Below are 24,332 nucleotides of genomic sequence, written 5' to 3'. Positions count from 1 at the left end.
ACCTGGGTACAAACAAACTGGTGTGGAAATTGTACTAAATCTTCATTTATATACATAGTTGTCTCATCTGCAATCAGCATAACCCTAGAATATCTATAAAGGTGTGGCAAAGACATCAAGCAGCACTGCTTAGGGCCATGTGAATCGGGTCCCCTGTACTTATGGACTATGTCCTTCCAAGAGGGTGTTATTTTCACTGGGTGAAGGCACTTCCTTGTCGCAGAGCACCCCTTTACCCTGTTTCAAAGACATTAGTACAGTATGTCGTTCATTCCAGCCTGGAGAATACCTTCAGTGCATCCCACAGACACAGCTCTCTTTATGGAACAAGTTCTTTTCAGCTGTCAGGCAAGCTACTGGGGCCACTGAACAATTTTAGTATCCATCTCTATATCCACATTTCCAAACTTGGAAACAGTGATCCGGATTGATAGAACTGTCAAAACCAAATTAGCTAATCTAGTTTGTGAAGCTGACATGTCTCGGGTCTTTCGTCTTTCATGATCAGGAGAATTCATTCCTCTGCACGAGAAAAATACTGAACCCTTATGAAATAGCTCCTGCACGGCCTCTGCATTTTAGGATTATATCCTCTTTAGAGGACTCCACTTGGGGTAACCATACATCCTTATTTTCCCAGGACAGCCCCAGTTTATGCTTGTTGTCTGTAATGGTTAATTTTATATGTCAGCTTGACTGGGCCACAAGATGCCCAGATCTTCAGTTAAACGTTATTTTGGTGTGTCTATGAGGGTGTTTCTGGATGAGATTAGCATTTGAGTCTATAGACTGAGTAAAGCAGACTGCCCTTTCTAAAGTGGGTGGGTCTCATCCAATCAGTTGAAGGCCTCAACACAGCAAAAAGGTGACTAAGGCACAGTTCTCCCCCACTCTCTCTCTCTATTTCTCTCTGTCTCTCTCTGACTGTTTTGGCTGGACATCAGTCTTCTTCTGCCTTCAGACTGGAACTTACACTGTCTGCTCTCCTGGTTCTCGGGCCTTTGGATTTGAACTGAAACTACATCCCCACCAATCCTGGGTCTCCAGCTTCATGGCTGCAAATTTGGGACTTCTCAACCTCCATAATAATATAAGCCAATTTATAGATAGATAGATATAGATATAGGTGTATAATTCCTATTGATTTTTTTTTCTGGAGAACCCTGTCTAATACATTGTCCCAGTGTAACTATTCATACCAACCCCTCACTTTACTCCCCACAGTGTCCCAGTTTGGATGAACCCTCTCAGCTGTTAGATTCTGACATTGTCCACTTTGGTAAAAGCTAGACTGAGCTGGTCAGTGTTCTCATCAGCAAGTTGCCACTATCTTGCCCCTTACCCCTCACTGAGGGCCATGCCATGAACTACAAATTGGAGACAGGAGGTACACCCAGCAAAAAGAACATTCAGATCCCAGTGAAGGACACGTTAAATCTACGCTCAGGTGCTGCAGTAACTGAACAGGGAGTAGACCCGTGAGTACCCACCAGAGAGCAAGTTAACTCTGTGTCCCAAAGGTAAGACTCTTGAATGGCACAACCTTCCGGTTATTTAAAACCAAACCTCTTCAAGATGAATTCTGTCAGGGTGCAAGCGTAGGATCTACCAAGGTTGCTGGACCCAGATGGTCCAGAACAGAGCTGGTGTAGGTTACAGACAACCTAACAGAGGCGACACAAAAGATATTCTGTGTTTGGAGCTTTTCTGTTCCTAATATTCCATCTGCTGCTACTATCATGATATTCTCTCACTCACATCTAGTCTTAATTCTGCTCACATGTGTAATGCCTCAAATTGGGATGCCCACCCACAGATAAAAATTCATAAAAAGTGGGCATTAAATGCTAAATTCACACATGATGGTTGGACTCGATTAAAGATAATGTCAAGGACTTTCATTGACTATTGCAGTGAAGACAATTGGATATATATTTAAAAGGATGGCTCTTCAAATTTTCTAGAGGACACTGTAAGGGTTCCTGTGTATGATAACTTTGTAGTGATCAAGTGGTTATATGTTACAAGGCCTTTACAACACTGGCCTTGACAATAAGACAACTAAGGATTACGGAGGTTAAGAATTTTGTCCACGTGCCGCAGCTAATAAAAGGCAGAACCAGGATTTGATTCAGTTCTGTCTGGCTCCCAAATCTACCAGCTATGGGCTAAACATTCCAGATCCTTCTATTTTTTCTTATAGGATGTGAGTTTGGATGCCGTTGCCATCCTGGTCACGTGCTCTGAATGTTCTTGAATAACCTCTGTCTGCTTAAATTGTCCGGCCCAGAACGGATGGCACTGCTCCCTGGAATGTTCTGTGCAAAACACAGCAGCCTTCCATCACAGGCTGTTTCTGCAGGGTCCCATCCATCCCATCACCAGCTTCCCATTGACATACATCTTCCAAGTCTTTGCAGGTTATGATGCTGCTCTTAAGACATCTTCCCCACATCCTGTGCTCATTTGTGCCATTGACCTAAGTATATATAACCTTTCACACGTATCCCTGTTAAGCTTCAACTTTTTTTCTTTTTGGCTGCTCTGCATGGCATGCAGGATCTTAGTTCTCTGACCAGGGATTGAACTCGTGCCCCCTTCAGTGGAAGCTCATAGTCTTAACCATTGGATCACCACGGAAGTCCCAAGCTTCACCTTATTACTTGAGCCCAGCCTATCAACTCCGTGAGATCTTGTGGGATCCCGATTCCACCATCCAGTCACTCCCAGCTCTACCCCATCCACCAGTTTCACCAACATGTCTGTCGTGTGCTGTTCTTCCTTCACTAGTCCATGTGACATACTGACTGACCATCAGCCGTGGGTCAGCACCATTCTAGGCAGTGGGAATACGGAGACAAGAAGGCAAACCCCTGGCCTTGTGGAGTTCACGTTCTAGTGATGGAGACAATAAAGAGATTGATGACTGGTAAGGAGAATGCCAAGTACTGAGGAAAGTTATAAAGAAAAATAAAGTATGATATGGGAGACAATAAAGAGATTGATGACTGGTAAGGAGAATGCCAAGTACTGAGGAAAGTTATAAAGAAAAATAAAGTATGATATGGGGTTTGTGGGATGTGCCATTGTAGATCTAGTGGCCAAAGGAAGTGATGTTTGTGCAGAGTCCTGAGTGAAATAAAGGGACGAGCAGGGCAGTCATTTGGGAGAAGAGCCTTCCATGCAGAGGGAACAAAGAGCGAGTGCAGAGGTCCTGAGACAGAATGTGCTGGGCTGGTAGGGCTGGAGTGTAGGGCCCTCTCAGCCAGGGGAAGGGATTTGGATTTTATTCTGAATGAGGAGGAAAACCATGGGGGGCTCAGAGAAGACATGCAACATGGTCTGATGGATGTTTCTTTTTTGTGAAACACACATAAAATGTAACCATCTTAAGTGTACAGTTCCGTATACTAAGGCTGTTGTCTACCATCACACCATCCACCTCCAGAACTCTCTACTTCTTGAAAAATTGAAACTCTGTATCTATTAAACAACTTCCCAGTCCCCCCACCCCTCCAGCCACTGGTGACAACCATTCTACTTTCTGTCTTTATGAATTTAACTATACTATGTACCTCATAAAAGTGGAATCTACAGTATCTGTCCTTATGTGATTGGCTTATGTCACTTAGCATAATGTCCTCAAGGTTCATCCATGTTGTAGCCTGTGTCAGAATTTCTTTTCTTTTTAAGGCTGAATAATATTCCATTGTATAAGTAGATGACAGTTTGTTTACCCATTCATCCATCGATGGACACTTGGGTTGCTTCCGCCTTTTGGCTATTGTGACTAATGTTGCTATAAACATGGATGTACAAATACATCTTTGAGTCCTGTATTCAATTCTTTTGGGTATATACCCAGAAATGGAATTACTGGATCATATGATAATCCCACGTTTAATTATTTGAAGAACTGCCATACAGTTTTCTACAAAGGCTGCACCATTTTACATTCCCACAAGCAGTGCACAAGTGTTCTCATTTCTCCATATCCTTGTGAACACTTATTTCCTGTTTTTTTTGTTGTTGTTGGGGGAGATATCACTTCATACCCATTAGCCACCCTAATGGGTATGACGTGATATCTTATTGTGGTTTTGATTTGCATTTCCCTAATGATTAGTGATGTTGAGCACCTTTTCATGTACTTATTGGTTGTTTGTATGTCTTCTTTGGAGAAATGTCTATTCAAGTCCTTTGCTCAGTTTTTAATTGGATTATTTTGTTGTTGTTATTGAACTGTAGGAGTTCTTTATATATTATGGATATTAACCTTTTTCTCAGCTATATGATTTACAAATATTTTCTCCCATCCATGGGTTGTCCTTTCACTCTGTTGATTGTATATTTCAATGCACAGGTTTAGATTTTGATGTAACCCATTATCTATATTTTTTTCTTTTCTTGCCTTTGGTATGATATCCAAGAAATAGCTGATGTCATGAAGTTTTCCCCCAGTTATCCTCTAAGAGTTTTATAGTTTTAGTTCTTGTGTTTAGGTCTTTGATTCATTTTCAATTAATTTTTTATTTTTATATGGTGTAAGGTAAGGGTACAACTTCATGATTTGCATGTCAATATCCAGTTTCCCAACATCATTTGTTGAAAAGATTGAGTGGTCTTGGCACTTTTGTCAAAAGGCATTCGACCATATATGCAATGGTTTATTTTGCCTCTCTATTTTACTCCACTGGTCTATATGTCTGTCTTTATACCAGTACCACACTGTTTTGATTACTGTGGCTTTGTAGTAAGTTTTGAAGTGAGGAAGTGTGAGTCCTCTAGCTTTGTTCTTCTTTTTTAAGATTCTTTTAGCTACCTAGAGCCCCTTGAGATTCCATATAAATTTTAGGAGAGATTTTTCTATTTCTTCAAAAAAACACTGTTGAGATTTTGGATAGGTATCTGTAGATCACACTGGGTCATATTTAAACACTACTAAACACAACCATACAAAATTTCCAGGATGCAGCAAAAGCAGTTCTAAGAGGGAAGTTCATAGTGGTACAGGCCTTCTTAAAAAAACAAGAAAAATCCCAAATAAACAACCTAATCTAACACCTAGAAGAATTAGAAAAAGAAGAACAAAAAAAAACTAAAGTCAGCAGAAGGGAGGAAATCATAAAGATCAGAGAGGAAATAAATTAGAGATTAAAAATAATAGAAAAAAATCAATAAAACCAAGAGCTGTTTTTTTTGAGAGGATTAACAATATTGACAAACCTCTAGTTAAGCTCACCAAGAAGAAAAGAGAGAAGACCGAAACAAAATAAGAAACGAAAGAGGAGAAATAACAATTGATACTGAGGAAATATAAAGTTATAAAAAGAAAATATTATAAAGTTATATGCCAACAAAATGGACAACCTAGAAGAAATGGAAAAGTTTCTAGAAACATACAGCATACCAAAACTGAGTCAAGAAGAAAAAGATGATTTGAACAGACTAATCACTAGAAGTGAAACAGAATATGTAATAAAAACAAAAAACAACTGCCTGCAAACTAAAGTCCAGGACTGAATGGCTTCACTGGGGAATTCTACCAAACATACAAAGAAGAAGTTATAGCAATCCTTATCAAATGCTTCCAAAAGATGGAAGAAGAAGGAACACTCCCATAGTCATTCTATGATGACAAAATCACCCTCATACCAAAACCAGACAAAGATAGTAGCAAAAAGAAAATTATAAGCCAATATCTTTGATCAATATAGATACAAAAATCCTTAACAAAATATTAGCAAACTGAATCTAACAACACATAAAAAGGATCATATACCATGATCAAGTCGGATTCATTCCAAGGTCACAAGGATGGTTCAACAAATCAATCAATGTGATACACCACATCAACAAAAGAAAAGCCAGAAACCACATGATCATCTCAATAGAGGCAGAAAAAGCATTTGATAAAATTCAACATCCATTCATGATAAAAACCCTTATGGAAGTGGGCATACAGGGAACATATCTCAACATAATAAAAGCTATTTATGACAAACCCATAGTCAATATAATACTTGACAGTGAAAAGCTGAAAGTCTTCCTGCTAAAATCTGGAACAAGACAAGGATGCCCTCTCACCATTTCTCTTCAACATAGTATTGGAATTCCTAGCCACAGCCATCAGACAAGAAAAAGAAATAAAATGTATCAAAAGTGGAAGGAAAGAGGTAAAGTTGTCATTATATGCAGATGACATGATGCTCTATATAGTAAACCCTAAAAACTCCATGCAAAAACTATTAGAACTGACAAATGAATTCAGCAAGGTAGCAGAATACAAGACTAGTATACAGAAATCAGTTGCATTTCTTTACACTAACAATGAAATATCAGAAAGAGAACGTAAAAAGAAATCCCTTTTAAAATCACATTTAAAAGAATACCTAGGAATAAAACTAACCAAGGAGGTGAAAGGTTTATACACTCAGAACTATAAAACATTAATAAAGGAAACTGAAGATGATTCAAGGTAATGGAAAGATATCCATGCTTTTAGATTGGAAGAATTAGTGTAGTTTAAATGGCCATACTACCCAAAGTAATCTATAGATTTAATGTAATCCCTATAAAATTACCCATCACATCTTTCACAGAGCTAGAATAAGTAATCCTAAAATTTATATGGAACCACAAAAGACCCAGAATTACCAAAGCAATCCTGAGGAAAAAGAACAAAGCTAGAGGTATAACCCTTCCATTCTTCAGACAATACTGCAAAGCCACAGTAATCAAAACAGTGTATTGGAACAAAAACAGACATATAGATGAATGGAACAGAATAGAGAGCCCAGAAAGAAACCCACACACCTACAGTCAGTTAATCTTTTTTTTTTTAACATCTTTATTGGAGTATAATTGCTTTACAATGGTGTGTTAGTTTCTCAGTCAGTTAATCTTTGACAAAGGAGGCAAGAATATACAATGGAGAAAAGACAGTCTTTTCAACAAGTGGTGCTGGGAAAGTTGGACAGCCGCATATAAATCAGTGAAGTTAGAACACTCTCTCACGCCATATACAAAAATAAACTCAAAATGGCTTAAAGACCTAAATATAAGACAGGACACCATAAAACTCCTAGAAGAGAACACAGGCAAAACACTGTCTGACATAAATCATAGCAATGTTTTCTTAGGTCAGTCTCCCAAGGCAATAGAAATAAAAACAAAAATAAACAAATGGGACCTAACCTAATTTATAAGCTTTTGCACAGCAAAGGAAACCATAAACAAAACAGAAAGACAACCTATGGACTGGGAGAAATTGTTTGCAAATGATGTGACCAACAAGAGCTTAATTTCCAAAATACACAAACACCTCATACAACTCAATAACAAACAACCCAATCCAAAAAACGGCAGAAGACCTAAACAGACATTTCTCCAAAGAAGACATACAGATGGCCAACAGGCACATGAAAAGATGCTCAACATCACTAATTATCAGAGAAATGCAAATCAAAACAACAGTGAGGTATCACCCCACACCAGTCAGAAGAGCCCATGACCTCGGTTTCCTCATCTGTAAAGTGGAGCTGGTGGTAATAACAATATCTGCTTTATAAGATTTGGGGCAGGAGGAGAGGAAAGGAGGGGGACTTAGTTAATGGGTACGGAGTTTCAGTTTTCAAGATGACAAGAGTTAAAATGGCTCACTTGGCAAATTCTATGTTATGTGTATTTTACCACAATTGAAAATAATTTATAAAAACCAAAAAAAAAAAAAAATTGGGAGGAGGAATAAGGAGCTCATTTCTACCTGGTACCCCTGCGCCCTTTGCCCTCTGCTGGGGCTCGTGTTCACATCATTACCTGGTAAGGGTCAGCAACTCTGCTTGCCCTCTGGGCTTCAGTTTCCTCACCCTTAAACTGAAATCACTGTGAGAATTAGAAATATAGCGGAGACAATTGTTAGACCGTAGTCCCAGCCTTAATAAACGGTAATAGTCGTGACTAGCCTGGAATCTATCTGGGAATGGGGTTGACCCAGCCGCCAGTGACCCGCACCGCAGACCTGCAGGGGTGGTATCCAGACAGCCCCTCGTTCGGGGGCGGGAACACGGCTTCCAGAGCAAACCAGAGGGGCAGAAACATTGTAGCAATGCCAACAAGAAGACAGAAATGTGGTCAGTTTCTCTCAACGGGTAAAACCTGACCAAGTTCCACGGAGCGCGGAGCATGAAATTATAACTTATTTTTAAAGCACGTGTGCAGATTTAACAAGACGCGTGTATCACTCGCGGTCGCGGCCAGAACACACTCACCGCCGGGCTTTCAACGGGTCTTCCCTCCGAGCCTGCCCCTCTAGCTCCAGGCCTAAGCTGCTAATTGTCAGTTGCTCTGAGATCCTCGCAAATACGGCCTCCTTAAATGAAGGGAAGGCTCAGGAGGGGGATGGGCCTGACCTCGGACAGGATTAGGAAACTGGACCGTGGTCTCCTCTGGCCTGAGGGCGGGAGGGGGGCGGGAAGGAGCGCGCTGCCTTGGCTGGAGCTGCCCACCCTTCTCTCCTTCTCTGAGATTCTCCTCCCAGCCCAGCTGGGAGAGAAGCTCTGCCAGCTTCTCTAAAGCAGGATCCAGTTTCCTGATAGAAAAGCCTTCCTTCCTTTCTTGAATGGCTGTCAGCAGCTGGAAGGAAATTATTTGGGATTTACGACCAAGGCGGACCTAGCATAATTAACACCTGGAGTGGATGGTTTTTAACACTTCCCCTTCCATATACAACAAAATTACTTTTAGTAACAATATAATAATATTCAGTAGCTATTCAAGTTTAGAACATATTTCACATATGAACAAAATTTGCACTTGCCAATGGAAAATATTAGATATCACAGTTCTCACTCTATTTTACTGTTTAAAAAAGTTTTATTGAGATATAATTGAATATAACATTGTATTAGCTTTAGGTGTACAACCTAACAATTTGATATATGTGTATATTAAGAAATGGTCACCACAATAAGACTAGTTAACAACCATCACCACCCACAGTTACAATTCTTTTTTCTTGTGATGAGAACTTTTAAGATCCACTCCCTTAGCATCTTTCAAATATACAAAACAGTATTGTTAACTATAGTCACCATGCTGTACCTTACATGCCCAGGACTTTATTATGCTATAGCTGGAACTGTTTTTAATTTTAAACACAACCAAAACCTCCAAGTTTGTATCATGTAGAATGGCAAAAGTGAAGTAACTCAAGGCCTGTTCCTTTGTCTTTGCAATCGCTGCATTATCATGGTTCATTTTGAACCTGCTATTTAAACAGGTGTTGGAGACAGTTGCTGCTCAAGAATTAATCAAGAATTAAACTCCAAGCTCTCAATGTTTCTGAATCAAATGGAACTTACCCTGGAAGGAAAATGCACGAAGCTGAGTCCACGGAGCAGGAACTTCAGCACAACGGGGATTTCTCTGGATTAACTTCCAGATAGGATACAATTATTAATGGATAAATAAGGAAATGTACCAAGTTGAAGCTTACATATGTATTAATAAATCACAAGCATACCTGCCAGAAGTTTAGAACTTCAAACAATGAGAGATTTATTCTTTATTGTGTGTGTGTGTGTGGAGTATTTTACCAGAATTGCTGGCACGTGGTGATCTAAAAATATGAAGTGACTTCTGGTCGGTATTATTGTGTGGAATTACAAACGATGTGTCCCTTACTGCCTGCACCAGGACAGGCGGCTTCCCCAGCTCTGCCCTTTGTTTGCAGCTGATTTAGAGAGGCAGCCTCAGTGCTGCAAGATTACACATCCGACTTCATTTAAACGAACAGTCTCGAAGTTGAGTGCTTTTATTTTAGGTATAGGACCTCTCAGCGGGGAAGGGGAAAACGAATGGAAAGTCGCTGAATCCCTTTTCTCAGATACCAGTGCTTAGGATTTTTAGAGCATGTTTTATAAACTGAGAATTTGGGAGCAACGCTGGACAACAGCCTTTTCAAGTTCCAGGACAGTGTTTGGCGCGCCCTCTGGTGGACAGTTTGAAAATAGAAAGCTCAGATACTATATAAATTAATAACAGCTTACGTTTACATTGTTTATTAAGTGCTCTGCTTCTGGCTAGGCCTTTTGCGGGCATTCTCTCATCCTTACAAATGACTATAATTAGGCATCTGATTCCAATTTTACCAATTATAGAACTAAGAGAGGCCAAGTAAATTAACTACAGCTACCCAGCTAACAAGTGGCAAAGCTGGGATTGAATCCAGTTTTGTCTCATTCCAGAGCCCGAGATGTTAACCACCATGGACTGACTTGCTACCAGCTCCACATCTTAGAGCCTGGGGGCTTGAGGAGTGCCTACCCCAAACTGTGCTTCCAGAACTATAGCTGCTTGCACAATTGTGGAAGTTTTTGATGTTCACTTAAAGGTGGTGATTGGCTCTCAAAAAATCACTGTGGCTTGGTTTGTCACTCCTTTCTTCATATATTCTCATTGCCTTTGTGTCTTAACATGTTCTGGCCAGTTCACGGCAATGGACTTTGGTGTCCAGCAATAGTAACTCTCAGACTTCAAAGAACATTAGCAATATACCTCATCTGTGAAGCCTCGGCCATCTCAGAAGCATAGAGTTGAGGCAAGCTGGTCCTGGGAGCAGGTTGGGGTCATCCAGTTTAGTGGTTTCACAAGGTGGGCATCTTGAAAACCTCTGGAGGAAGTTTTGGTTGTCACGTGTTTGGAGGGGGCTACCGATGTTTAGTGGGAGAGACACTGGATGTCCTGCAATGCCCAGAGCAGGTCACACAAGGAGTTTACCCAGGTCCCTTAAGACTTTCCAACGTCCTGCCGGACATTCTGAGCTAGAACATCTGCTTCAACTGTGTGTGATGGGATTTCAAGATCTGGGATATCTTTTCTGTGACATTTTAAAATTTTTTTATTGGAGTATAGTTGATTTAAAATGTTGTGTTAGTTTCTGCTGTACAGTAAAGTGAATCAGCTATACATATACATAGATCCACTCTTTTTTAGATTCTTTTCTCATATAGATCATTACAGAGTATTGAGTAGAGTTCCCTGTACTACACAATAGGTCTTATTAGTTATCTACATGATATATAGTAGTGTGTATGTCAGTCCCAATCTCCCAATTTATCCCTCCCCCCCCTTTTCCCCCTTGGTAACCATAAGTTTGTTTTCTACATCAGTGACTCTATTTCTGTTTTATAAATAAGTTCATTTATACCATTTTTTTAAGATACCACACGTAAGCGATATCATATGATATTTGTCTTTCCCTGTCTGACTTACTTCACTCAGGATGACAATCTCTAGGTCCATCCATGCTGCAGCAAATGGCATTATTTCATCTTTTTTATGGCTGAGTAATATTCCATTGTATATATGTACCACATCTTCTTTATCCATTCCTCTGTTGATGGACACTTAGGTTTCTTCCATGTCCTGGCTATTGTAAATAGTGCTGCAATGTTTTCTGTGATATTTCATCCCTCCCACATCCCATGTCATCACAAGGAATTATTTTGACACTGCACTTACACATAAGGCCTGGATGATTTGCAAAGAAGTCATCCTTTCTTATTTTGCTCTGCAATCTATGACTTAGCTCGGCATCTTCTCTCTATTTAACTTAAGGTATTTTCCTCTTTCTCCTGCCATGTACAAATCAGTCAGCTCTGTTGATATTTAGCACTAACTTTTATCCCTTTGTCTAGCTGTTCTTTGACTTTCTCATTCGCTGTCCTTCTAGGAAATGAATCCTGATCTTTGACCTTTTTTTTTTGGCCGTGCTGTGAGGCTTGTGGGATCTTAGGTCCCTGACCAGAGATCGAACCCACGCCTCCTGCAGTGGAAGTGCAGGGTCTTAACCACTGGACCGCCAGGGAAGTCCCTGACTTTTCTTAAATCTAAACTTATTCATTATAAGTAGGGGCAATAAACCATTTCCTAATGTCTTGTAGTCTAGTTCTGTTAAAAATATAGTGTATTAATATAAAATTTGAAGTATAGTAAGGCCAACAGGCCAAGAGATGACTGCCATTGAAATGATAGTTTGTTACCCACAGTTCCCAAGAGGGGGTACACCACGCCATGGGGGTGGGACACACAGGGAAGCACCAGGGTGGGTCAGGAGGCAGAGGGAGCTAGGGGGAAATGTGGGCAAGAGTCTTCACTGTGGTTTCTATGGGAAAGAACAAGTGAGGCAGGGGAAGCAGGCTTAGGACTGGCTAGTCTGGATAATTTCAGTGGGCTCTGGGGCATGGGGGCTGTCCCTAGTGGTCTGGTACCTGGCTCTGGGATGATTAGGACAGGGGGATAGTGGCCTACTGGGAACGTAAGAGCCTGAGAAAGGAGGTGGCTGGGTTGTGGGCTCTGAACTGGTTGGTTTGAATTTTAAAATCCTACTCTTGGGAATTCCCTGGAGGTCCAGTGGTTAGGACTCCTGCTCTGGGGCAAGTTGCTTACTGTCTCTAGGGACAGGCTAGCAGCCCTGGGAGGCGTAGTCTCTCCAGGAGCAGCAAGGCCCCAGATGTCAAAGCATCAGAATACAGACAATAAAAGACAGGTTTAGTACACTGCCCAAGCCTTTACAGATTAAAATACATATTATTGGTTACAACGTATTCACTTGAATTTTCCACTTAAATTACAGTTAGGGCACCAGAGTGGTTTTAAAAAATTATGTCTATAGGTGGTTATAGCTACAATTTTCATTTTAGAACAGCAAAGAAGATGTTACAAATGTTTATTTCAAAGCAGGACATAGGGGACTTCCCTGGGGGCCCAAGTTCAATCCCTGGTCAGGGAACTAGATCCCACACGCATGCCGCAACTAAGAAGTCCGCAGGCCACAACGAAGATCCTGCATGTCTCAACGAAGACCCAGCGCAGCCTAAATAAATAAATATTATAAAAAACAAAACAGGACGTAGGATCGATGAGGCCAGGAACCACAGATGTTTTACAGATGAGGAAGCTGAGGCCCGGGGATCCCAAGTGGCTCTGCTAGGGTGCACAGTGTGTTACGGGAAGGGCTGGTTCCAGGCACAATCTCCTGGTTCCCCAGGGCTTTCTTTGGCAGTAAGCAGCCTCAGTTGAGTAAAAGCTCTAGAAAGACAGTATTAACGTGCTCTGCAAATACCCTCGATAAATACCTAAGATAATGCTCTAGTGTGAAGGCCAAGTGTAAATGATGAATTACAGCAAAAACGTGCCAACAAAATCGAGTCTGCGTTTCGTCTTTTGGTAATACTGGGGGGACAGAGCACCTGTGTTCCATCTGCTGCATCCTCTCTGCTTTTTCTTGCTTCCTCTGCTTCTGTGTTGGTCAAATAGAAGCAGTGGTTCACTCTGCCTTTTTGACCCTCTTAACAGCCCGACTTCTCCATGAAGTCTTTCCTGACCAGCTAACAGTGAGACCATCATGGTCTCCCAAAAACCTCCCAGGCGTGTGAACACCCTACACCAATGCCTCCCACGTTTTCCTGCCAATCGTCTGGGGAGCCTGTGAACATGCAGAGTGGGTGTTTCTAACAAGCTCCCTGGTGAGGGCCCTGGCAAGGAGAGCACACCCAGGCCAGCAGAACTCTCAGGCGAGATCTGTGGTTTACCATCACAGGCATCTGAGCAACTTTTGAAAAATACAGCTTCCCAGCCCCACTGCAAAGCTGGATCGTCGTAATCTCTAAGAGCAGAGCCTAGAATATGAATTTTTAGAAACTCTCCAGATCACTCTGATAACTAACCAAGTTCAGAAGAACCATCTCCCTATAACAGCCACCATAAAATGTTGACCTGATGTCTGTGGGTACTACACAGACCTTATAACTTAATCTGAAATCGGCTTTGGAAGTAAGCACCTTGCAGGCTGCTGAGAACCTAGAGTGAAAGTGATGTTTTTTTCAGGCCAGATTCCAAGAACTGTACCTTCCCACACAATTACAGGACCAAACCAGATGGGGAAATGGTCTAAAACAGTCTTGTGATGTTAATACCTTATTTACATGTATTTATACATCTCTTAAGATGATCACAGTCGTTGCCAGAACCCAAATTGAAACATTTTACTGCATCAGAATTTAAAAACTAGGGCATTGATGTATATGTAATTATGTAAATATGAGCGTAAATTATGTAAATATGAGCGTCACCAGACGCTCATATTTACATAATTATGAGTGGCCTGCAATTTATTTTTTTAATATTTTATTTTATTTATATTTATTCATTTTCAGCTGCGTTGGGTCTTCGCTGCTGCACGCGGGCTTTCTCTAGTTGCGGCGAGTGGGGGCTGCTCTTCGTTGTGATGTGCAGGCTCCTCACTGTGGTGGCCTCTCTTTGTTGTGGAGCATGGGCTCTAGGCACGTGGGCTTCAGTAGTTGTGACACACGGGCTCAGTAGTTGTGGCTCACGGGCTCAGTAGTTGTGGCGCATGGGCTCAGTTGCTCCGCAGCATGTGGGATCTTCCCGGACCAGGGCTTGAACCCGTGTCCCCTGCACTGGCAGGTGGATTCTTATCCACTGTGCCACCAGGGAAGCCCAGTCTGCAATTTCTTAAGTCTATCTCTGTGTCTTAGTTAAAGGCTTGAAGTAGCCCTAGCATCAGGCCCAATCTTACAGAGGGAAATGCTTTTTTTTTTTTTCACTCAGCAAACATTTATTGGGTTCTTACTTATTTGACCACTATTACACTAGGTCCTGGAAGTTAATGATAAACGAGACACAGCCCTGACTACATGACTCTTACAGTCTAGCACAGGGCTCAGCAAACTACAGCCCATGGGCCACATCCACCCTCATTTTGTAAATAAAGTTTCATCGGAACAAAGCCACACCCACTTATCTACCTGTTGTCTATGGCTGTTTTAAAAAACTAGCTTTGTTGACATGTAGTTCACATACCATGAGATTCACCCCTTTACAGTGTACAGCTCGGTGGGTTTTAGTACATTCAGATCCTGAGGTTGCTTGCTGATACGTTCTCCCCTCCCACCAGCCCCTGGACGCCGCTCATCTATTTTCTGTCTCTATTGATTTGCTTATTCTGGACATTTCACATAAATGTAACCATACAATACACAGACCTTTGTGCCAGGCGTTTTTTCACTTAGCGTCGTGTTTTCAAGGTTCATCCTTGCAGCTCATGTCGGTGGCACTTTATACAGCTCTCTGGCAGCTTCTGCACTGCACTGGCAGAGCTACGTAGCTGGGACAGAGCCTCCCGGGCCAGCAAAGCCTAAAATATTTGCCAACATTTATTAAATATTATCAAAGGAGTTTGTGACCCATGGGCTAGTGTGGGAAGAAAAAGACATTTTAGAATCAGAGTTGGAGAAGAGTTTATGTCAGCAAGTGCTATCCCTCACTTAATTCTGGAATCTCTTCATTGGCCCCCGCGCTGGATGTCGTAGTCTGCTAAGAGAGCATCTGATAGATTCTTTTTTTCTTTAATTTCTTTTTTTATTGAGGACACATTGGTTTATAACATTCTATGAGTTTCATGTGTAAAACATTCTACTTCTACTTCTGTGTACACTACCGTGTGCGCACCAACAAAAATTTAGTTTTCATCCATCACAGAGGGAAATTCTTCTAACAGTCTCTTCCCCACCTCCAGAAAAGGTGGAAGAGGATGGGAGGGAGAACAGTGCAGAAACCCCCCCAAATAAGAATGCTGCTATACTCTACTCAATGCTCTGTGGTGACCTAAATGGGAAGGAAATGTATAAAAAGACTGGATATATATATATATGTGTATAACTGATTCACTTTGCTGTACAGCAGAAACTAACACAACATTGTAAATCAACTATCTAATTAAAAAAAAAAAAGAATGCTGCTGTAGACTGAATGTTTGTGTTTCCCTAAAATTCATATGTTGAAAGCCTAACTCCCAATGTATTTGGAGATGGGCCCTCTGGGAGGTGATTAGATCAGGAGAGTGGAGCCCTTTTCCCTCCCCGACGTGGGGACACAGAGAAGTTGCCCATCCATGAGCCAGGAAGCGGGCTCTCACCAGACACCGAATCTGCTGGCACCTTGATCTTGGACTTCCCAGCCTCCAGAACTGTGAGAGATAAATTTCTGTTGTTTATAAACCACCCGTCTATGGTACTTTATTACAGCAGCCCGAATGAACTAAGACAAATGCCCCTCTGAGCTACAGAAACACTTACATTTCTTTTCCAAAAGAGCACAGTAGAGAACCGCGGTGATGGACGGTGCCTGCTGCAGACAGAGCTTACACAGTCTGACAAAGAAATAACGCTGAGGCCCGGATGCGAGGATTCAGACAGGTCCTCGGGCTGCTGAGAAAACTTTGGAAATGCCTCTGCTGGAGACTAGGAGCTCCAAAAGGCAGGGTCTTCCTTCCCGCCCAGCACGCCATATAGTGAGAGATGCATGATGTCTTGGGGCCCAAATGTGCCCCAGAGAGACACGCCTCCAATTTCAGATGACAAATTGTAACAGGGAAGAGCTAATTTGGACTCCATGTTGGATCTGTTTCTTTGACTTTGCTTTTCGTTGCTTTTGTTATTATAATCACACAGAGTGGCCTGACTGGGAACCGGGCCCTTCTGCATGAGTGTTAAGTGCCTTTGTTCCGCTCACTGGGAGACAACCTGACCCCGCTTACCAGTAAATGGCTGAAATTAACACAATTCCGCCCTCAGGCTGGCCATTCCAGGAGATGTTTTGCAAGACTGATGGCCCTTTTTACTTTACTTCCTCACCCCCTCTCCCTCTCTGATTCTGTTAAAGAAACTGGCACCCAGACCCCGATAAGATGGTTATTTGGAGACCTTAGTCTGCCATCTTCTTGGTATGCCGGCTTTCCGAATAAAGTGGTATTCGTTGCCTCGACACCCTGTCTCCGATTTATTGGCCTGGTAAGCGAGCTTGGACTCGGTAACAAATTGAGTGGGGTGGGTTGGGGTGGGGCGGTCATTAGGCTCCCCAGGGAGCTGCTGAGGACTACACGTAGCGGGTCCCTGCGAGGGCTTGACCCCAGGCTCCACGAGGCAGGGCCGGGTCTGTTCAGTTCACCCCGTCCGCCCAGCACCCAGCACGGTGCCTGGCTCGTGGCAGCTACTCAGAGAACACTTACGACTGATGGACTAACTTGAGGGTGAAATGCGTTTTAGTTCTAGCAGTGCCTTAGCTGACACGCCTCCTCATTTCCACATTCTTCTGGCGTCGCCTTCAGAGCCACGTACTGCTTTCATGTGACTTTGAATTAAGTATGTCTTTTTACTCCGATGCTTTGACATCTGGGGCCTTGCTGACCCGGGAAGGACCCTCTCCTGCCCCCAGCGCCAGCCGGTTCTTGGGCAAAGTAAAGGAATGGGGTAGGTGCTCACCTTTCATGTGCAAACCAACCAATTCCAGCCCCCTTCCCCAGCCACGTCCTTTAACCAGCGCCCACACTCTGGGCCACTGTCCCCCTGTCCTAATCACCGGAGGCCCAGGTACCAGACAAGTAGGGACAGCTTTGGGCCCCAGAGCCCGCTGAAATGATTCAGACTGGCCTATCCTAAGCCTGCTTCCCCTGCCTTGCCTGCCCCTCCCTGTGGCAACCATGATGGCCCCTCACTCCCTCTGCCTCCGGACAGACCCTGGCGCTTCCCCGTGTGGTTCGGTGGGTGTGGCCCCCTCCTCTTGAGAACCGTGAGTCATAAACTACTGCATCAGTGCTGAGTCTTCTCCTGACCTGTTAGCCTTACCATACCCGAATCATAATAAAACCCGCATTTTAAAAGCAGACATATTGTGAAGTTGCAGGATATCAGACCCATGCACGTTCAAGTGTAGGTTCCAGGACTGCTTCCACTACGTAGAGTGAGTATCTACTGTGGATCAGAAATAGTGCAGCTTCTTGAAGCTGTGTGTGGGGCTGTCCCAGGCAGGGTTCCATCAGTGCAGCAGAGCCACTAGCTTCTATATCTCGCCGTGTCTCCTACCAGGGTGCTGGTGTGGCAGATCGCCTGGAGAGAGAGGGGTGTGGCCCTCGGCAGGCAAGCGCAGGTGTGTTTGCTGTCTAATGTAAGAGAGATTCACATTTTGCCCTGGGGAGCAAAATTCAGACCAGCTTCCTGCCCTTTGGAAATGACTTGGGCTCACGAAGCTCCTTCCCCTTAAGCCACCTGTTCCTGTGCAGGCAGCACTGACCCCATCACAGCACCCTCTGGGAACGGGGTGGGGGAAGACAAGCACAGATGCTGATACCCTGTTGTTGCTCTGAGTAGTAGGATCCTTTGCCTCTGACCCAGAAGTCTCATGTCTCCTACCAGCAAGCAGAAAACTGGCAGGTTAACTCACTAGCTTGTGAGTAGGGTAAGTCTTAGACACTCCCCCGCCCAGTTGTTGGCCCTCCCTACCCAACACCAGTCTCCTGGGTCAGGGGGAAGGGGTCTTGCTCCTCCCTCTGTCACTGTCAGTGAGGATGTTCTCCTTGAGGAACGGCTCTATGTCCACCTCTGAAGGGACAGGTGTCAGGAGGGGTCAGAGCTGGGCTGGCTGTGCTGACCCAAAGGAAGGGTCACTGACCACTGGGCCACACAACCCGCCCACCACCAAGCCAGGTGACAGAAGAAACTCCCTTGGGGCGAGCCCCGCTATGAGAGTTCCCATCACAAAATGCCACAGACTGTGTGGTTTAAATTGCGGAAATCTATTTTCTCAGTTCTGGAGCCTGGAGGTCCCAGGTCAAGGTGTTGACAACTTCAGATCCTGGTGAGAGCACTCTTCCTGGCTTGCAGACGGCCACCTTCCCGATCCGTCTTCATACAGCCTTTCCTCTGTGTGCGCGGGGAGAAAGAGAGTGCGCCAATGTCTCTTCCTCTTTTTATTTTTATTTATCTTCTATTTTTAAATTTTTTTTTACTTTTTGGCTGTGCCACCCGGCATGTGGGATCTTAGTTCCCCGACCAGGAATGGAATCCGCGCCCCCTGCAGTGGAAGCGTGGAGTCTTAACCGCTGGACCGCCAGGGAAGTCCCACTTCCTATTTTTATAAGAACACCAGCCCTACTGGATGATGGCCCCATCCTTATGACCTCATTTCACCTTAATTACCTTCCTAAAGGCCTCACCTCCAAATATAGTCGCATTGGGGGTTAGGGCTTCAACATATGAATTGGGGAGGGGGGATGCAATTCAGTCCACAGTAGCCACCAAACAGCTGTGAGGTAATTCATTTACACTCATCTTAAAACATGACCAAGCATCTTAAAGCATCTACCTGGGGGAGGAGGAGCAAAAGGCAAACAAGGCCACAGATATTTTACTGTATTTGTCTTTATTTCATTTTTAAATTGTGGTTAAATAGACATAACCTAAAATTTATCATTTTAGTCTTTTTTTTTTTTTGCGGTACGCAAGCCTCTCACTGCTGTGGCCCCTCCCATTGCAGAGCACAGGCTCCGGACGCAGGCTCAGCGGCCATGGCTCACGAGCCCAGCCACTCCGCAGCATGTGGGATCTTCCCGGACCGGGGCACGAACCCACGTCCCCTGCATCGGCAGGCGGAATCTCAACAACTGGGCCACCAGGAAAGCCCCATTTTAGTCATTTTTAAGTGTCCAGTTCAAATGTCATTAAGCACATTCACCTTGTGAACCATCAATGCCATCTATCCACAGAACTCTTTTCATCTTCCCAAACTGAAACTGTGCACCCATTAAAACTAGCTCCCCGTTTCCTCCTCTGTCCAACTCCTGGCAACTCTACCCTCCTCTCAGTCTCTGTGAATCTGACTTCTGTAGGACCTCATGTAGTTGTCCTTTTGTGACTAGCTGCTTTCACTTATCATAACATCCTCAAGTTTCACTTATGTTGTAGCCTGTATCAGAATTTCCCGCTTTTTTAAGACTGGGTTTTTATTTCTAATAACGGTGCAGCCCTGAATACGTTATAGGCAGAAGAAAAGAAAACAGTAAAGAAAGACAGAAGATGAGAAGGGTGAGGGTCTTGGAGGAAGGCGGGGGAGGGCAGAGGGAAGGTTTGCTTTGGAGCCAAGCAGATCTGCGTTCAAATTCTGAAATTTCTGCTGCATGATTTTTTGAGTAATTCACGTCATTCCCTCCCCCAGCTTCCTCCGATGTGAAATACAGTTAGTGATGCCCTTTGCTAGGATCAGTGTGTGCGTCCCACAGAAGGGAACCCACATCTGCTGAGTATTTGCCTTGTGCCCTCCTCCATGTTTGGATCCCTGCAAAGGATTGTCTTACTTAAGGGAGGGTTTGCCCTTGTTTTCTGCAGGAAGAAACAGAGGGGTAGAGAGGATATATGACCTGCCCAGGATCCCCGAAATGAGGAGAGAAAGAGCTGTCATTGGAGCCCCACATTTTCCTGGCTCCCAGCCCCCCTCCAAGGGCACCAGGCTGCCCTGTGCACCACCCTGTGAAAAGCAGGAATGTGCACCTGTGCTTTCCTTTTCCCCTGGAGGGAGAGGCACCACCCACCCGTCAAAGGGAAAGGGGAGCAGGTGGTAGTCAGCTTGAAAAAGAATGTAATGATCCCATCACTATGGGGGGAGGGGGGAGCTTGGTAGACAGGGAGAGGCGACAGGTAGCTGCCCCAAAACCTACGAGAGGGAGTCTGGGGAGAAGGGCATCCAGGATGCAGGATTAACACCAGGAAGGCTTGTGAGACTCGGTGACAACTCCAGAAGCTGCACAGAGATCCTTGGTTAGCTGGGTTCAGTCTTGCTTGGAGGTACCACATAGATGGAGTCAGTTAAGACCTTTCCAAATGCCAACGGACAGAGGATTCTGAGTAGACCCTATCCTGGGTTCATACTCCACAGGAGAGAAGTCAGGGAGGAAAGGCACAGAGCCCCTTGCTGCATGTCTGGAATATTTTCTCCAGGACAGCAGCAGGGAGCTGGCGTATGTGTGCTTTCCAACGTACATAGAGGACTTCGGGTGCTTCACACAGACATCTGCTCAACGATCTCAAGCACCTGCCAGCCATGGAGTTTCAGATGCATTTCTTACATAAGCAGAGGGGTTTTTTTATTCCTGTTAGAAATCACTGAGTGACAAAAGCACAGATTCTTTCTGGGACTGGGGAATGCTGGCAGTGTTATCCCGAGGCTGCTATCTAAGGAAAACGTTCTGCTGAGGCCTGTGGACAACATGATTTCATGCGCTCATTTGTTTCACGCCCATGTTTTAGAATAATTCTTTTCAGCTGAAAATGTATCTTCACCTAACATAATAGATGGACGTTGTGAGCAGGTTACATTCCCCAGTGACATTAGTATATGGACTGCCTGTCCTCCAGAATCCCACCCCCTCTTTCTGCTTTTCTGTCTTTTTCTGGCGCGAAGGAGGAAAATTTGAAAAGAGAATATTACCTGTATAATATACCTCTTGCTCACCTCCCTTTCCCCAAACTTTTTACAGGAGAAGGTGGGGAATCTTCCTACTCAGGCCCTTACCTGTCCCCACCTCTTCATCCCCACAGGCTTTGCCCAACTCAAGCGCTTGTCTTCTCACACCTGGATCATTACAATATCCTCACCCTCTCCTACTGGTCCCTCGGTCTTCAGTTTTGCTTTATAATCCATCCTCCCCACTGCAACCAGAGTGATCTCTCTAAAACTGCACACTGGGTCCTGCTACTCTCCTGTTTCACCCTTCACTGACTTCCCATTGTTGCAGGATGCATCCAACCTCTTTACCAAGCCATTCACCTCTCACCCTTCACCCTCCTCCATCTCTCCACCTGGTGTCAAGCTGTTCTACTCATGGACATGGATTTTCTATCTTCCCGAAATGCTTTTGCCTTCCTTGCCCCCCTGGCAAACTCCTAGTCGCTCGCTGGGATGTGGCTCAGGCATCACTCACTCTTGGAAGTATCTCAGGTCCACCCAAGCAGAGCTGATCACTTCATCTGAGGCTCCTCCACCAAGCATGGACCTGCCCCCGGGAGTCTCCGATGTCGCCCCTGCCTGACAGAGCATCTGGCTCTAAGGACTGACCTTCCTCTTCTTCACAACTCCAGCACACCAGTCCAGTGTTTGACTCAAAGGAGACTCTTTAAAAATGTATGTTGAATTGAAGAGCTATGCTGAAGAAGTCTGGCTGGCTGGTGGCAATGGTAAATCCTACCCTCTATGATAATTGGAAGGGCCACTCCAATTCAACAAACACATATGGACTATTCACTCTGTGCCAGGTGTTCTTCTGGGCACTGAAGATACCCAAGTGAACAGAATATCGTTCCTTCTGTTAATGAGCCTAGAGCTACTGAAGGCAAACCAGCGAGGAATATTCCTAATACAAAATGATTGTTACTGTACCAGGGGTAGGAGCAAAATACTATGCCCAAAGTCCTCAACATGGCTATACAGCCAACTCTAGGGAGTTTAAAAAAAATATGCAAGATTCCAGTTATATTAAGTATCTAAAATAGTCAATCCCAGGAATTCCCTGGTGGTCCAGTGGGTGGTGCTCCACGCTCTCACTGCTGAGGGCCCAGGTTTGATCCCCGGTCAGGGAACTAAGATCCCACAAGCCATGTGGCGTGGCCAAAAAAATAAATAAAATAAAAAGTCAAACACATAGAAGCAAAAAATGTAAAGGTAGTTGCCTGGGGGAAGAGGAAATAAGTTGCTAGTCAACATGTATCAAATTTCAATTATGCAAGATAAGTTAGCTCTAGAGATCTGATATTTGTTGTACCTATAATTGAAATCATACAATTTGTACTCATTTCTGTGTGGCTTCTTTTTATTCAACTTTATGCTCAAGAGAGTTTTCCATGTTGCTATGTGGCGGTATTTGTTCATTCTTATCACCATAAAGTAGTCCCTAGAGTAAAACACTCATTCTACTGTGTTCCAGTGTTTGGCTACTGTTGCCTTGTGCTGCTATGAACATTCTTGTGTCTTTTGGTGAATACATGTACATTTAAAAAAATAAATTTATTTATTTATTCATTTATTTAATTTTTGGCTGCATTGGGTCTTTGCTGCTGCAAGCGGGCTTTCTCTAGTTGCAGTGAGGCGGGGCTACTCTTTGTTGCGGGGCCCAGGCTTCTCATTGTGGTGGCTTCTCTTGTTGCAGAGCACACGCTCTAGGCGCGCGGGCTTCAGTAGTTGTGGCTCGCAGGCTCTAGAGTGCAGGCTCAGTAGTTGTGGCACACAGGCTTAGTTGCTCTGCGGCATGTGGGTTCTTCCCAGACCAGGGCTCGAACCCATGTCCCCTGAATTGGCAGGCGGATTCTTAACCACTGCGCCACCAGGGAAGCCCCATGTACATTTTTATGTAGAGTATACACCTAGCAGTAGAAATTCTGGGTTATAGATTATGTACATGCTCAGCTTTATAGATAAAGTGAAATGTTTTTTTCAAAGTGGTTGTACCAATATACACTCCTATCGACAGTCTATGAGAGTTTCAGTTCCACATCTTCTCCAGTACTTAATATATTCTGTCTTTTTCATTTCAGCCATTCTGGTTGGGATAAGGTGGCATCTCATTTTGGTTTTAATTTGCATTTTCCTGATGGCAAATGAATTTTAGCCCTTTTCATGGGTTTATTGGCCATTTGGATGTCCTTCTTTTGAAGTGAATGTTCATGTCTTTTCTGCATTTTTTCTATTGAGTGATATTCTTATTTCTTATAGATTCGTAGGATTGTTTTCTATATATTCTAGCTAAGAATTTTTGTTTTGTATACATATTACAAATGTCTTCGCCCATTCTGTGAGTCACATTTGACTCTCTTATGGTGATGTTTGATGAACAGAAGTTCTTAATTTTAAAGTAATCTAATTTATCTATTTTTTTCCTTTATGGCTACTGCTTTTTGTAACCTGTTTTAAAAATCTTTATCTACTTCAAGGTCATGAAAATGTTCTCCCATTTTTTCCTAAAATCTGAGTTTTACTTTTCATGTTTAGATATTCAATCCATTGGGAATGGCTATTTTGTTTGGTGTTAGGTAAGGATCATGATTAATTTTCTCTCATATGGAGATCCAATTGATCCAGCACCATCTATTGAAAAGCTCACCTAATGATTAGAGAAACAAATCAAAATTACAATGAAGTATCACCTCACTCCAATCAGAATGGCCATCACCAAAAAGTCTACAAATAATAAATGCTAGAAATGATGTGGAGAAAATGAAACCTCCTACAATGTTGGTGGGAATGTAAATTGGTACAGCCACTATGGAGAACAGTATGGAGGTTCCTTAAAACACTAATAATAGTTACCACATGATTCCTCAATCCCACTCCTGGGCACATATGCGGAGAAAAGCATAATAAGAAAAGGTACATGCACCCCAGTGTTCATTGCAGCGCTATTTACAATAGCCAAGACATGGAAGTGA

The sequence above is a fragment of the Delphinus delphis genome, chromosome 6 (assembly GCF_949987515.2).
Source record: "Delphinus delphis chromosome 6, mDelDel1.2, whole genome shotgun sequence".
Taxonomy (NCBI): domain Eukaryota; kingdom Metazoa; phylum Chordata; class Mammalia; order Artiodactyla; family Delphinidae; genus Delphinus; species Delphinus delphis.
This window is presented reverse-complemented; position numbering follows the sequence as displayed.